The sequence below is a fragment of the Malaclemys terrapin genome, chromosome 3 (assembly GCF_027887155.1).
Source record: "Malaclemys terrapin pileata isolate rMalTer1 chromosome 3, rMalTer1.hap1, whole genome shotgun sequence".
In the NCBI taxonomy this organism is placed as follows: Eukaryota; Metazoa; Chordata; order Testudines; family Emydidae; genus Malaclemys; species Malaclemys terrapin.
In genome coordinates, this window is record NC_071507.1 from 153,541,876 (window position 1) to 153,556,707 (window position 14,832).

The window sequence follows — 14,832 nt, forward strand, 5'->3', positions numbered from 1 at the left end:
TTAGGGGCCAAATCTTTCTTGTCTTACATATGTACAAGCCTGATGAATTTTTAGGAGCAAAATTTCCCTTCTGAAAATGAAAAGGGAAGCTACTCATTTCAGCCATTGTTTTGCACTCAGTGAAGATTTAAACAAATGGCAATTGCAAAATGAAAGGCTCTGTGCACTGGCGAATGTGTGAAGGAATGCTGAAACGCATGCCTATGTTTTATATTCCCTAACCTTCAGCTTTTTAGACTGTGAGCTCTTCAGGGCTTTTCCACCTGTCTGTATAGGGCCTACTACATTTTCAGCACAAATGTGATAAAATAACAAAAAAATGAGGATACAAGATATTTGATGCTTATAGAAGAAATGCTAAAACCCACACATCAGTGCAGAGAGTGTACCACACACTAGCTTTAATTATGATGTGGTTCTACGCTATTTAACATTTTTATGAATGATCTGGCCAAAACCATAAAATCATAACTGATAAAGTTTGCATATGACACCAAGATTGGAAAAGTGGTAAATGGCTCACTGTCAAACTGGGAGGACAGGTCAAGTGATATTGATATTACTAAAAAATAATGTTAAGTCAAAAAACAATATTTGGAAGAATGAAGATTTCCTATATCTTTGCAGCAAAGTTCTCTATAAACAGGTCACCTATGATTTTTGTAGGTGATGTTAGAGTGATTAGTGTGTTTAAAAAAATTAAAAGAATAAAATTTCATTCTTCATATTGTCAGCACCAATTCCCTTTGGTCTGATAGTAGTAATAATAATTCTGCACCTTTCTGAACTGGCTTTGGGTTACTGCTTTGACTCTCAATAGGCTCCACAGTGCATAAAGATAGAAAGGGCTATCTAGTAATCCATGCAATACATTAATTTACATAATTAATGTTAAATAACTGATATACAAGGTAAAAACCAAGACAATGTCTAAAGAACTAGTTGAAAAACTGAGTATAAGGCTTGGTCCACACTGGGGCGGGGGATCATTCTAGGAAACACAACTTCAGCTACGAGAATAGCATAGCTGAAGTCAACGTTTCCTAGATCAAATTAAGTTTACTTACTGCGGGTCCACGCGGCGCAGGCAAGCTCCCCTGTCGACAGCGCTTCCTCCTCTCAGCGAGCAGGAGTTCCGCAGACGACGAGGGACCGCTTCTGGGATCGATTTATCGCGTTCAGATGAGACGTGATAAATCGATCCCAGATTGATCTCTACCCGCCGAATCAGGCGGGTAGTGTAGACCAAGCCTTAGTAATTGTAAAACTCCACCTATTGGACAGATGGGAGAATTCCGTAATCATGCTGTCACTCATTTACTCAGGCCTACTCTGTACTAAAAAAAGTTTGCCAGTATAGCTATACAAGTACCGCCATACCAGCAAACCCTTCTAGTGTAGATATGCTTTTACTGGTATAGCTTATATCAGTTCCTTGAATGAAATACACCATACTGGCAACAGCACTTTTTTGTTGGTATGGCTTTTGCAGGCATAAAAATGTTGTAATACTCCTCCCCCCAGATACCTAACCAACCTTACTGTACTGGCAAAAGCTCCCAATATAGACCTGACCTCAGTCTGAAGATAGCATCTGATAGGGTGATGGAGAAGACAAAGATACAGGTAATCTGAAAATGGGAAAGTTGCTGAGATAACTCCTGAAATTTTCAAAGCCTGAGAACATTCTGTACCAATCTGTGCTGTACCACCTCTAAAAGCGGGTTCTGTGTCTTAGAGTACTGTTCCCAATTACACTGGAGAAATCGAAGTACTCAGAGGAATGTCTCTGAGAGAAAGCAGTCATCCTGGGTGACACTTTGCTTTAGAAAATGTTTGCATATCCATGCTCCAGGACTGCTACATAGCTCCCTGTGGGTGCTATTAATAAATATACTTAAAAGACATCTATCTATACGAGTGTCCTAGGCACTTTCTAATAAATGAAATACATTAATGGCCAAATCTTCAAAAGTGTCCATGACTGTCACAGGTGCTTGCAGCTCTGGATGCATGTGCCCAAGTCAGGAATTACTATTGCATACATGCACCACTTGGGATAGTTGTGCTCTTCAGTCAGGTGGATAAACATTAGAAGATTTGGCCCAGAAAAGACTTAGAGTGTGCAAGTTCAAATATAAAACAGTCAATGGTGTAAAAGCAAATAAAAATAACATGCCTACACAAGGGTGGCATTCTAACCTAACGAGCAATCTCCCACACTGTTCAGAGCATGTATATCTATCTATATTTAGGATTTTCATATGTTTTTGATGTGCCTGAAAGGTGCTGGAGTTTTCATATGTTTTTGATACTCTTGAAAGGTGCTGGAGTGGTGACCCTGGAGACTGAAGTTTGAAGATAAATACACATTCTCAAAACTTGTACTGCTTGGCCAGCAGCAATAAAGAATGGCACTTCCTCCCCCATCCTGAACCTGGAGGGATCTCATCTAGGGATGATAAGGTAATTTATTGTCTGTGTTCAATTAATCCTGGTTCTCTTCTAAGACTGCCAAAAGAGGGGGGTAATTTTGTGATGTGATGTTTGTCTGCTAGGTGCTGGACTGAGATACTTAATTCATTTGACACAGGCTAAAAGACATCAGATTGTAACAACTTTCGTTCACTTCTGAGACAAGCTTGAATCAGACCATTAGCCTAGAAGTGATAGAATTCATATTCCATTTTTAATCCTCTGAGCTACTGACTGCCCTCTCCAATATACAACTTATTTTCTGTACCATTTAGACTTTTTACAGTATACATCTTTACTGTAGAGAAATGTGTTTGGCATCTCAGATGAAGACACCAGTATTTATGATAAACTTATCCTCAATTTTTGTACAAAACTCCTATTGACATCAGTGGGAATTCTGTGTATAGAAAAATAGTGGACTATTGCCATTTACTTGTCATTAGGAGTTTGTTAAGCCTTGAATTATTGACCATAGTCTCAGTCAAATTTCCACAAACACTTTCCTGATATTTTTGTATAAGGCTCGCTTTTGTTGACTATTGTTAGCAATCTTCCCTCCAAGTTATACTGTGGCTGCAGGTTATAAACTGTTTAGATTTTTTTAAAAAGAAAAATGTACAGAATATTGTCAAGTACCTATATCTCAATGCATATATTTAGTGAGATAAATTCTGAAAAAAAAAATAAAAATCCGATGAAATTTTTAGTTTTAGGAAGTTAACATTATTCACAGGAATTTTGTTTTGGTAGCATGTGAGGGTGATAGTAGAAACTTTTGGGATATATTACAATGAACAAGATAGTGAAAAAATGCTCTCCTCAAACCTATATAGAAAACATTCTAAGAACAAATAAAGGCCATGTCATTTGGATTTCTTGGACGAGAACATTTGTCAGCCAGGTTTCATAATTCACTTCGTTTTGCAAAAAATTTCCACTGATGTCAAAAGGAAAGAAATATGGTAATAGTAGTAACAATGCGTGTTTGCTTGTACAACCAAGTCCAGTGTGTACAAAAACAAATGAGAAGGTAGCAAGACAAGTTCTGTGACATATCCTGGAGTAGGTGACTAATTATCACATGACATCAGGAAAGATGGAACTATTACTGATGCAATGCGGTTCAGGACATTGCATCCAAGATGGAGAGAGCTGTCCCTCTAGACAGACAGCTGAACTGTTTTTATTTATAGCCAATTTACATTCCTTCTTATCTGAGCTGTAGCAAACTGTTTACCAGTCTTATATAAAGCCATCAAAGTTTAAAATATATCAAGCTGATGAACAGTCTCCTGGTTCACCCTCTCTCTCTCTCTTATTAATCTCTTTAAGAAGAGTTCTTCAAGCTCTCAACCCTGTGGATTTCCTTTAAGTTCAAAGAAGACATCTCAAAACACCTTGCACACTTCGATATTTTTTAGTTCTGAATACATAAAGGCTGGCCCTACCTTGACTGCTTTAGCTGTTAGATTAAACAGTTGAAGCCGTGATTAGTCACAATCTTCTACCATAAATAGACTTGGCTCTCGCTATGTTTCATTCATAAAGAGAAGCTGAATTCAGGTTACGTTGAACAAGCAGAACTTTTTCAAAACCCTGTGCATTGTTCTGTCCCCGTGGCAGAGCAGCTTCCAGCCTAACTTCCCACATTCCCAGGTGTCCTTTCACTAACAGTCCCCCCAGGGAACATGGGCCCTCCAAATCCAGTTTCACTGATCATGATACACTCTAGATCCCCATATCCAGGCTGTGTTCAAAACTTGCTACTTCTTCCAGTACAACATATCTAAGATCCAACCTTTCATTTCTGCAGAAAAGGCCCTGGGGATTACAGTGGACGAGAAGCTGGGTATGAGTCAGCAGTGTGCCCTTGTGGCCAAGAAGGCCAATGGTATATGGGCTGTATTAGTTGGAGCATTGCCAGCAGATTGAGGGAAGTGATTATTCCGCTCTATTTGGCACTGGTGAGGCCACACCTGGGGTACTGCATCCAGTTTTGGTCCCCCCACTACAGAAGGGTCCCCCCACCTTTCATCTCCATACACACAGATACAATTCCTCTTCCAGCCTTCAATATCTCACATCTTGACTTCTCCAATCTCCTCCTCTCAAGGCTCAACAAATCCCAGCTTGTTCCACTCATATGCCTTCAAAATGCAAATATAAAGATTATTTGTCCAGCTTGTCACTTTGACCATGTCACTTGTCTCTTTGCATTCCTACACTGGCTCCCCATCCTTCACCACCACAACTTGTCTTAATTTTTCAAGGCCAGTCACAGCCTATCCCTCCATTACTTATCTCTCATAGACTATTGAGGGATCAGCTCCCCCCTCCACTCTGCCAATGAGGCCAGCCTTCATTGTCTATTTGTTAAATTTTGAAAGAAGCATTTTTATGCTTTCTCCCATGTTGACCTTCATGCATGGGAGGAGCACCGGTAAACATCCATAAAGCCACCTCATTGTCTCTTTCAAATCCTTCCTTGCAACTCATCTTTCTACGATGCCACATCTCAACAGTGATTAGGCAGCTGTTGTGCTGTGACTACTGCTTATGATGCCTATAAGTATTGTCTCATTGTTCCCTTGAGCTTTTTCTGTCTGTTTATTGTACCCACATATTGCCTTTCATCTTATACTTAGATTAGAAATCCTTTAGGGTTGGGACCAGCTTTTTGTTCTGTGTTTGGACAGCACCTAGCATAATGGGGTCTTGAAACATGATTGGGACTCATAAGTGTTACTGCAAAACAAATAACAAATTATATTCAAAACCAAAAACAAACTATATGTAAAGAATGTGAAGGTTGCAAAGTCAAGCACTCAAAAGTTAGGAAATGCCACATCTAAGATTGCCTTAATTCAGCCCCCCTGGTATCTATGCATTATGATAAAGTCTTTAATTACACAATTACATTCTATTTTTTCCACAGGACCCTGGCCTAATCCAGTGCTTGATCCTGCTTTATTGTAATCAAAGGGAGTTTTACCATAGAAATCAATGGACACAGGATCAAGGTCAGTCAAGCACATTCTCAGGGTATGGCTACGCAGCAAGTGGTAGTGAGTCTCAGAGCCCAGACTACCGCTCTAAAAATAGCTGTGTAGACATCACAGCTCAGGAACTGAGGCTTAGGGATGAGGGGGGCTTCAGAGCCCAAGCCATGACATCGACACAGCTATTTTTAACACTGTAGCATGAGCTGCACGGGCCCCATCTCTGTGTTGAGACTTGTTGTATAGACGTACCCGCAGTGCACAGATTATATGCTGCACATTGAATGGGTAGCTATCTAATACATTTTCACCATTCAGTGTGTTCTGCACTCCTTCCAAGCCCTACACTGAATACAGAATTATTAATTTCCTCATTAACTTTTCTATGATACTCAACACTAAGGCTAAAAATTTTTCACTGATATTTTTCGTAAAAGTCAGGGACAGGTCACAGGCAATAAAGAAAAATTCATGGAAGTCCATGACCTGTCCCTGACTTTTACTAAAAATATCCATGACAAAATGGGGAGCTCAGCTGTGGTGTCCCCACACCACCCATGGTGGCTGGGAGCCCCGGGGTACCCTCACCAGGTGGTGGGGGTACCCTGCAGTTCCCGGCCACCACAAGCAGCAGGTAGATCCTGCTACTTTCTGCCGCCGTGGACTGAAGTCACAGAAGTCGCTGGAAGTTCCGCAACCTCTGTGAAAAAATCACAGCCTTACTCATAACCATAGTATCTGAGCACTTGGCAAACATTAATACATTTATGTTTATAGGAGCCCTATGAAAATAGGTGGTATTATTACCCCATTTTATAGATGGGAAACTGAAGAACAGAAGGTAAGGCCAACATTTTCAAGTATCCACGAATTTTGGATGCCCAACTTGAGGTACCTAACACTATATTGTTTAGAATACTTAGCATTTTTATAGCACATCTATAGCATTTTAGGGCACAGCTCCCATTCACTTTAGTTGCAGCTGTAAGTGCTTAGTGCTTCTACGAATCAGGCCACAAAAACTCAAGTCAGCCATCCAGAAAATGAGGAACACAATCAGTGGGACTACCTGTGGAAAGTTTCATTTAAGTGCATGGAAGCTTTATGTAAGAGACAAGAATAGAATCCAATTCCCCCAGGATAGCATCCAGCTACCTTAACTAGGAGAGCATCTTTTATCTTTTAGCCATTCCCTGCCTCTGTCACTACACACCTTACAGATTCTGCAGTAAATGAAGCCAAGGTCCTATGAAGAACAGCCTCCTTCACTACATAACCCTGATTTATTTGCTGAACACTATGCATTCTGTGCAGTGACTGAGGCGTGCACAGCATGGGGCCAAATTAAGGTTGCATGGGCAACCTCAATCTAGAATTTCCTAACTTTTGAGTGCTTGACTTTGCAACCTTAATTTTTGTATTTTGTATTTTGAATTTTCTAAATATTTAAAAAAGCAAACACCCCCACCTTTTGAAATTCCATCATGTTAAACCATATTGATACCTACATGGTTCATCATCAGTGTTGGAAGCTGTAGGTCCTTAGCACAGACCTCTACCACTTGAATTAGCGGGGTAACTGGTCACAGCAGTAGTCTGTTATCCTCCACATGGAAAAGCCACTAGAGGAGAATGAAAGACAAACAAAAACAGTTCCTCAGCCCATCCTGAGCTACAGTTCCAAGGGGTTTCCCCCTTTGTCTCTCTGTCCTTCATGCTTCAGCGTTTACTGCAGAATTCTCCCTTGCTCTTTTAGCTGAGCACGGCTTCCCAGGGCTTTCACCCCCTTCCCCAGTGGGTTCCCACTGCCTCCCCTCTATGGGACTTTAGCAGTGACTCTCAGGGAACCACTTGTTGTGGCTGCTGCCCTTTCCTTACAGGCAGCCTGGCTCCTTAGAGCCCCAGGTGCTGCCCCACCCTCTTAATGGGCAAAACTGGGAGTACCTCTTCTAGCATAGGGGACCTGAACCTGCCACCCCCATAAAACCCTGTCCATCCCAGCATGCCTTGTGTTGTTCTTCCTCACTTCTCTCTATTTGAGTGAGTCAGGTTTCTTTCTCCTCCATCACAGTGCCTGGGTGCCTGCAGGTGGATCACTGAGAGCCCAGGAAAGGGTCTTGCTCTCAGTACTGTCCCTGATGACTGATTGCAGGAAAGGACCTGCTCCACCTCAGTCCCCAGATAGAGCATGCTCAGTCTAGTCAGCTTGTAGGAATGATATGGGGATGGAGCATGCTCAGGGCATGTGGAATCTAATGTGCTGGTCTCTTACAAGCCTATGTTGCCCATGTGCAAACAGTGATTTTTTCCCAGAAATTTATAACTGTGCCAGATTAGGGTAGATTTTCATGTGGGTTGCAAGAAGCACATCCCTGCCATCAAGGTGACCCCCTTGTCCAAGTTCAAGTCTCTGCTTCAAAGCCCAGAGGCGCTAGAGTTCATGATGAAAGCAATGTAAGAATTTTTAACATGGGTAAAATATTTTTTTCCCCTTAACCTCGCTCTCTGAAGTGGCTGAATGGGTTTAGCTGAAACTTAAACAAACACACAGACAAAACCTGAGTCTGAGGCAGACGCCTAGAAGGAAATATTTTACTCCAAAAGGGCAAAGTTTGCCAAAAAAGTTATAAGTAACTGAAAACAGGGTTTTAAAGTGGAAAATATCAAGAAGCCTTGGAGTACTGCTTATAATAAATAATAAGAATAATATATAAAATAATGATAATGGTGTGCTAAGTTCCATGCAGATGGACCCCTCCACCTTTACAGAGTCCTTACTGAAGTCAACATGTTTTTGCCAAGGTCCAGTGGACTGCTTGCAGAGAGCTCAGAACAGGATCAGGGTCATTCACTAAGTTGCCAATAGATACCTATTATTTATATAATATAAACAGAGACAGAGGCTTTCTTTCTTAGCGTTATTATACTTGACCCTAACATGCCCAGGGGTCATAAACTTCCTCAAATAAGTCCACATGGGCTTGGTCCCCAGTCTCTCTCTTCTTATAACTCTAGTTGTCCAAGCTGTGGAAATGCAACCACCTTTTACAAGAACAAAGGAGACTGAAGAGAAGGAACATCAGTGACAGGAACACTATGAAGAATATTGCTGATTCTGATGGCACTTATTTTGTATATATTTTATGGCTTTTACTGTTGGTACAGTGGAGTGCCTGGTTTTAAATATATAATGTAGAAAAATCAAACTTTTACCACAAGACTACATCTATGCAGTCCTTTAAATCTCATTAGCACGTTGACTTTTCATTTCCATGCAGAAAGGTGTCCCTTCTTGGTTTGAACACGCCTATATTTAAACTGAAGGCAAAATAAAAATTAAAAAAAAAAATGTTCAAGGAACCAGTGACAGAGAAGACCAAATAACTGAGAATAATATTCTACTCCTAATTATCACCTGTATGACTCAAAGCTAGAAGACCTGCCAGACTGCAGTCACATGGAAAGGAAGGGCCTACACTGGAAAACAGAGAAGGCTAAACTGCTAATTGCTGTTGAGTCCATACAGCTCCAAATGAAACCCTGGGAGAGACATCAAAAAGCAGGCACAGGAGCCAGCAGTGACATAACAGTGAAATGATTGAGAAAGAAATTAAGAAGGCAAAATTAATTTTAGCAAATTTCCTTATTTGCAAATTTCCCCTATCCTTAGCTTTACCTCAATGAATTTCTGATCATAATACTTCCAGGTTGGTGTAGGTAGATTGCTGACAATAGAGTTATTTCTGATTTACACAGGTATAAGTGAGAACAGAATCTGGCCCTTTTTCTCTTAATATGAATGACTGCATACCTATACGTTATAAGAATCATGCTTTGCAATATCTTGCCTTTGTATTATTCAAGTATTTAGAGAATATATCAAATAGAAAAATTATTTTAGATACTTTATGTTTCTTAGAAGGAATAAAACAGTTTTAGAATTTAAAATATTAACAGAATTGTTTTTAATACCTGATGTAAGTTGCAAACAAAAATATATACTTTTATAAATTATAGGCAGGGCCCTTTGAGTTCTGTGATTCTGTGGCTGTGGAATTTGCTTCTGGGTTTACACCTTGTTGAGGAATTGTGCATCTGAAACTCAGCTTTCATTTGAAAACAAATTTGTGTATCTACCTTTCTGGTTGTGAAGATAGAGTAGAAAACATGAATGAGTGTACATAATACATGCCTACCTGAGTCTGCAGAGGTACAAGTATGAAACAACAGGTAGGAGAAGTGTGAACTTCCCTATTTATCTTTATGAGGGCTTCAGTTGTGGAATCTGGCTTTTTTCCCCCAAGGAATTTGCCTTTTTGCTGCAATCAAGCATCTAGCAGGAACAAACCATCCCAAAGTACAGAAAGAATAGCAAATATATGGCAGGCAACCAGCTTGGCTTAACAGTGAAATCTTCAGTGAGCTTAAACTCAAAAAGGAAGCTTACAAGAAGTGGAAATTTGGACAAATGACTAGGGAGGAGTATAAAAATATTGCTAGAACATGCAGGGGTATAATCAGGAAGGCCAAGGCACAATTGGAGTTGCAGCTAGCAAGGGATGTGAAGGATGACAAGAAGGGTTTCTACAGGTATGTTAGCAACAAGAAGAATGTCAGGGAAAGTGTGGGACTGAATGGGGGAAGCAACATAGTGACAGATCATGTGGAAAAAACTAAAGTACTCGGTGCTTTTTTTGCCTCAGTCTTCACAGACAAGGTCAGCTCCCAGACTGCTGCATTGGGCAGCACAGTATGAGGAGGAGGTGAGCAGCCCTCAGTGGTGAAAGAACAGGTTAAGGACTATTTAGAAAAGCTGGACACGCACAAGTCAATGGGTCCAGATCTAATGCATCCAAGGGTGCTGAGGGAGTTGGCTGATGTGATTGCAGAGCCATTGGCCATTATCTTTGAAAATTCGTGGCAAATGCGGGAGGTCCCAGATGATTGGAAAAAGGCAAATATAGTGCCCATATTTAAAAAAGGAAAAAAAGAGAACCCAGGGAGCTACAGACCAGTCAGCCTCACTTCAGTCCCTGGCAAAATCATGGAACAGGTCCTCAAAGAAACCATTTTGAAGCACTTGGAGGAGAGGAAGGTGATCAGGAACAGTTAACATGGATTCACCAAGGGCAAGTCATGCCTGACCAACCTGATTGCCTTCTATGATGAGATAACTGTCTCTGTGGATATGGGGAAAGTGGTGGATGTGATATATCTTCACTTTAGCAAAGCTTTTGATACAGTCTCCCACAGTATTCTTGCCAGCAAGTTAAAAAAGTATGGATTGGATGAATGGACTATAAGGTGGATAGAAAGCTGGCTAGATTGTCAGGCTCAACGGGTAGTGATCAACGTCTCAATGTCTAGTTGGCAGCCAGTATCAAGTGGCGTACCTCATGGGTTGGTCCTGGGGCTGGTTTTGTTCAACATCTTTATTAATGATCTGGATGATGGGATTAATTGCACCCTCAGCAAGTTCACAGCTGACACTAAAATGCGGGGAGAGGTAGGGATAGAGTCCAGAGTGACCTAGACAAATTGGAGGACTGGGCCAAAAGAAATCTGATGAGGTTCAACAAGGACAAGTGCAGGGTTCTGCTCTTAGGAAGGAAGAATCCCATGCACTGCTACAGACTGGGGACTGACTGGCTAAGCAGCAATTCTGCAGGAAAGGACCTGGGGATTACAGTGGACGAGAAGCTGGATATGAGTCAGCAGTGTGCCCTTGTTGCCAAGAAGGCCAATGGCATATTTGGCTGTATTAGTAGGAGCATTGCCAGCAGATTGAAGGAAGTGATTATTCCGCTCTATTTGGCACTGGTGAGGCCACACCTGGAGTATTGCATCCAGTTTTGGTCCCCCCACTAGAGAAGGGATATGTACAAATTGGAGAGAGTCCAGCGGAGAGAAACAAAAATGATTAGGGCGCTGGGGCACAGGACTTACGAGGAAAGGCTGAGGTAACTGGGTTTATTTAGTTTACAGAAGAGAAGAGTGAGGAGGGGATTTGATAGCAGCCTTTAACTACCTGAAGGGGGGTTCCAAAGAAGATGGAGCTAGGCTGTTTTCAGTGGTGGCAGATGACAGAACAAGAAGCAATGGTTTCAAGTTGCAGTGCGGGAGGTCTAAGTTGGATATTAAGAAACACTATTTCACTAGAAGGGTGGTAAAACACTGGAATGGGTTACCTAGAGAGGTAGTGGAATCTCCATCCTTAGAGGTTTTTAAGGCCCGGCTTGACAAAGCCCTGGCTGGGATGATTTAGTTGGTGTTGGTCCTGCTTTGAGCAGGGGGTTGGACTAGATAACCTCCTGAGGTCTCTTCGAACCCTAATATTCTATGATTCTATTTTTTTTTTGTCTCCCTGCCCTGCTGGGACTTGTCTGCAATTGCATTTTGCTCTCGGGCTTTCCCCGCAAGAGGGAGTTAATTGGACTAAAATGCATCTTTCCTACTCTGTTCCATGGATCCAGGCTGCCGAGGGTCAGAGAGCCAGCTGGCAGTTTGGTAGTGTAGGGAGCCAGCTAAGCTGCCTGGAGAACAGTGCAGGAGCTGAGGCCTAGAGAGGTTGACACATGAGCCACAGAAGCTGGTTACAAAGCTCCCCTTTTCCCTAGAGTCTCAGGGGGAATAGTGAGGAAAGGAGCCAAGCCACCAGGATAACTATGTGGTGGGCAAGACCTAGGGAGTAGAAAAAAGCCTTCTGGAAAGTGTCACAGAAAATCCATCTGCAAAAATAATCACTGTCTGAAATAATCACACACCAACTTCACCTCATTAAGTACTTGCAACTATGAGCCATAGTTGGGTGTACATTTGTGTGGAATGGGGGGGAGGGGGAAGGAATTGTGGGTGGAATCCTGACCCTATAGAAGTTAGTAGGAGTTCTGCCATTGACTTCAATGAAGCCAGGGTTTCACTCAAAGAGTAACTCATGATGATAAAATAAATTAGTGTTGCTGCAGCATTTAGGGGTTGCTACCACGGAATTCAGTTCCATTGTGCCATAGAGTACACAGGGCCCTGCTCATAAGCATTATAATTTGTGATCACGAGTCTGGCTTAAAATTAATTTAAAGGTGTTTAAAATATTTTATTAGTTTAATATTTTATTATTTCCCCATTCTGTTGGGATTTATAAGAACCTCCTCTGAACTGATATTTTGCTGTGTCTGTGGAATTCTTAAACAACACACAACGGGAGGCAATGGGGACAGCAAGATAAATAAGGTAAAGATTCAGGAAGATGTGTTAAAATGTAACTGAAAATACTTGGAAATATTTTGAAAATTAATGTGCACAAGGTTATTCTTTGACTTGTGATTTAAGAGACCAGTGCTTAGTGAGGGAATTTGCAAGCTGACTCACTAATTTTTTAGTATTATTACTAAATAATTCCTTGGCACATTTTAAATTGCTCATATTCATATACACCAACACATAGCCATGCAGAGTCTGTTTCTGACATTGGTGTAAATGAGTAAATCCACTGAAGTCACTGTAGTTACACTGATGTCAAACCATTATAAGTGAGATCAGACTTCAGTCCTCTGCTGCAGCCTAGCTGTGTTTATTGTCATCTTAGCATGGGTTTGATTCTGCTTAACATCTATTTTCTTTTAATTTTCTCTTTAATTCCTCTAGTAAATAAATTTTGATGTATTTAAGTTAATTGGAATTACTGACTGTAACAGAGGATGACGACTGTCTGGCACCCCTGGAGACAAAGTACATATCTTCTGACCTAGAAAAGATAGCACAATCTGGATTTTCATTCAAAGGGAACTGCAGGTTCCATCATCAAAAAGGAATTGTTAAGATCAGAAGGATGGAGAGGCATGGAAACAGTTAAACTGGCTCCAGTTTATGTATTTTCTTTACTTTTGCCCTTTAAACATTTTACTGATTTTTTTGTTTATTTTTAAAGATGACTTTGTGGTGGAAATTGAGTTTACAGACTGATTTCAGTGACATTTCACTGAAGTTACTCAAGAGGGGCTTCCGTGTAAAGGAGATAAAAATCTGGCCTCATATGTTTCCAGATTTTCCACACTGACCTATTCTAGAAATAAGCCATTTGATCTTTACAAAAATTAGAATCTGTCAGCTTGGAGAAAGCTGCTTTCCCTCCCCCCCCCCATGCCAAATTTCATACAACTTTGGACAGAAAAGTATATTTTTATAATGAAGGTAAGCATTTATTGGATAGTAAATTATTTGTTACCCTCCAGTGATGTGCTGGAGCCTGACAACGATTATACTTTCACTGTCAATTCAATTAGCTCCTACTTCTAGATGTTAGCTTAATTATTTGTGGGGTTTTAATTAGAAGGCACTTGATGTCAGTGCAAGTTTTGCCATTGATTTCAATGAGAACACTCTCAGGTCCAAGATACCACAATTCTTAGAATGAATAATAATGAGTAGAACTTTTAGAAATGCAATCCCTCAAATCATACATCGTTATTTTTTAGCCTTCAGGACATTTAGAGCCAAATATAAACACGATATAAGCAGGAACAAATTCACTGAAGTCAAGGGAGTTGCACCTGTTTACACTAGGAGTCTGATACTATAATTGAAATCAAAAGGCAGATGAGGAAAATTATCTATGCAGTAGAATAAGGAGAAAAAAGCTGAAATGTAACAAACTTTTTTTTAGTTAGGTTATAGTGTGTAGAGAATAGAAGGTCACAGCAATCAGGAAGGAATAAGCAAAAGTTAATACCATTCAGGGCTATCCATAAACCATGAATTTACAACAAAATAGCTATCTGGGTGACAATTACTTATTTGCACCCTCAGTTTACATGCCTAGCTTTGAACATTTGGCATTTGGAAGCTAAAGTTAAAAGGCAAGTATGAAGGCAAAATTGAAAAGCGAAATGCCTCATCAGGACAGAGGTAGCATTCCACGTAGAGTAGGAGAATACTGCCCACCCCCGCAACAGTACAGAGTTATGGATATGGGACAGAGTGGAGGAACTGCCAGGAAGCAGCTACCACCACTCCTTCCAGTGACCACCACTTACTTGTTAATGTCACCACTTTAACAGACCAAACTGGGCTTTAGTTTCTTCTGCTACTCTGATCCCAAAGGAGAGTTCTAATTCCCTTGTCCTCAGGATTTCAGAATATGCCCCAATATGGATTGGGGGAGAGAAAGGATGGCAGTTCTCTTCTGAGCTCCACCCACACAATAAACTCCATTGTCAAAATTAAGCACCATTCACAGTAGATTGTACAGCAGTTCAGAATGTGACCATATGTTTCCTGAGCTCCTCTGAGCTACTTGAGCTTGGCTCCCCATCACTGGGGTCTGAATATGTTCACAGACTCTGTCAATGGTACTTTC